We start from the raw sequence: 2,665 nt of genomic DNA, 5'->3' as shown, positions 1-2,665 counted from the left end.
TGTACAGGGTTTCCGAGGGTGTAAATCTTTACGGGAGTAGAAAGCCTCATCTTTCTCCCGTGGAGCGGCTGGTAGTTTCGAACCGCTGACATTAAGGTTCGCAGCCCGACTCGTAACCACTACGCTACCAGAGCTCCTTTAGGTGTTCTATAATTACTGAGCCTTATTATATCTGTAAAAATGGGGTATAAGAGAGATGGTTACACTGGGCATAGCTGTGAGGAAGGAGAGGGTCCAGATTTGCTCTCGGTTGTTAACCGGAAGGTTGGTAGCTTAAACCCACCCACTGGTGCTTTGGAAGACAGGCCTGGCAAGCTGCTTCCATAAAGATTCCATACAAGAAAACCCTTTGAAGCAGTTCTTCTTTGTAACACTTGGGATCATCATGAGTCGGACTAGACTCCAAGGCAACAGATTTTGTTTTGCCTTGGGTTTGTTTTTTTAACCTTAAAGTTAATTCCCCAAAAGGTATCTCCATCGTTGTGCTGTTAGGACCTAGATCAGCCTGTGTGCCTCTTATGCTCCATAGCCTCCCATGGCTCCTTACTGTCGTGCAAGACTCCTCCCACCTCCTACCATCCGCCCCATGACTCTTCTCACCCCTTGTCTCTCTTACTATGAGTGAAGGAGCTTGAAAGAGCTAGGTGCTTGTGAGAAGGAGAAGCTTCAGATAAAGATGCAGTTTGGACTCTATTTTTTTCCTGTTTATTGCTTATTCTGAGCTGGCCTTCAAAAGTCAACAGCCTACCTTAGGAAACTGATGGGCTCCCCTCCTCCTCCTTCTCATATCTTCCCAGGAAGAGCATTCACCCATGCTGACACTTGAAGGATCCATAGATTAAGTGACTCAAACTTGTCAGTTACTAAACTGATGTTTAAGTAATCCCACCATTGTCTTGGGGCTGTCAACGCAGGATTTTGTAAATGTCAACCCATCAGCATTTTTTTTTTTTCTTGTAAGTTTCTGGATTTTCTGTATTTAACGCTCTGTAAAAAAATTCCTTGTGCTACAATATTTTTCATCAATCCTCACCAAGTGCTGCCCAATTTGGATCATTTTTGTATCTTCAATAAATGCTTTAATTTTAACAGAAGCTCTAGTTTGCTTTTTGACATTTCTGGTATCAGAAACTAAGATTTCTAAGGAGCCTTACCTTTGTCAGTCCTAAAAGGACGAGGATCTGGAATTCTGGCACCAACATGAGCCGATTGAAGCTCATCTGTTTCCACAGATTCCCAAAACTGACTAGGATAAGTCCCTCTCAAATGTCTAGCTCTGCCTTCTTGTGTTGAGCTCTTCGAGAATTACTTATGTATTCTAGTTTTGTTTTGTCCCCCTTTTTTTGTTTTTTTCTTGTTTGTTTTTATTCTGGTCATGCAAGAATTGTTGGGAAATTTTGCCTCTACTAATGGCAGTAGCAGGAGGTTCTGGGGCAATTTACTGTCCTAAACATTTTCAAGTTTGTAAAATCTCAGGCCCTATGAGCCTCAAAGAAATAAAGGACACAAGATGACCACAAATGCCGGAAGGTAGTCCTCAGCCATGAAAGGCAGTTGAAGACTCGTGCGTCAGGATAAACTGGTTCAGGGGATGGGCCAGAAGCAGTAGGCTGCCCGCCAGTAACAAAATAATGCCCTTGCAACACGGTAGACATTGATACAAGAAAAACACACGTCCAAATTCCACAGTGATCCTATCAGCATTCTTGCTGCCGGAGAGTCTTACATTTTGAACAAACTCAAACTTTCTTTGAAGCTTGGAAATGCCATAACTAGGGGCAGTGTGAAATTCCTTTCTGAGACTCCTGGCCAGTATATGGACAGACACTGTGGCTCTGCTACCTGCTTGGCATTTTCTTATGAAGGACAGTCTGGAAACCATGTGACTCCTTTTTTAGTTCTTTTGAATGATCTGGATTGAATTTTCTGTGCAATTATTATAAAAGAAAGACTCCTAAATTAAACAGTGGGACACTTTAAAAAATGAGTATTTGAAGCTTCTAGAGGATATGATGAGAGTAAAATTACTTCTGTACAAGATAACGCTTAAAAATTCACTAAACAAAATGTAAGAAATTGCAGTTCCAGATTTCTGTGCCAACTACCCAAGCTGTCCCAGGACCACAGGCTTCTTTGTCGGTCACCTCTCTTTTGTCTCTTTTACTGCTTCCCCTTTTTAATGTAACTAAAGATTTCTCTACTTTTACACTTAACAACAGCAACAAAAATATTGTTAAAACTTCCCCTTTCCCCCAATCAGCCTACTGAGAACATAAAGACGATCCCTGAATTACCTTTTTAAACATAGTATCCACATGCCAGTGTGGCTATGGAGGTTCTTCCTCTCATTACCCGTACTCCTTGGATGTTTTCAGAATGACAAAATTGCTAAAGATTTTCCAAAACTGCAGGAGGATCCTCACAGGGTTGCTGAGGAGTTTAAAATCCTTGTTGAGGCTTTTCAGCCTGGACTCCCTGATTTGTATCAATCCACCTGATAACCAGACCTGGGAGAGTCTCAGTTGTCATTAGAACAGGCTGAATAGAGAAATCCTAAAGACAGTTTGTATGAATTTGGGAAAATTGGAAGTGGTCAAAAATGAAATGGAACGCATAAACATCGATATCTTAGGCATTAGTGAGTTAAAATGGACTGGTATTGGTC

This window comes from Chrysochloris asiatica, unplaced genomic scaffold (assembly GCF_000296735.1).
Source record: "Chrysochloris asiatica unplaced genomic scaffold, ChrAsi1.0 scaffold00374, whole genome shotgun sequence".
Taxonomy (NCBI): Eukaryota; Metazoa; Chordata; class Mammalia; order Afrosoricida; family Chrysochloridae; genus Chrysochloris; species Chrysochloris asiatica.
Note: the sequence above shows the minus strand (reverse complement) of the source record.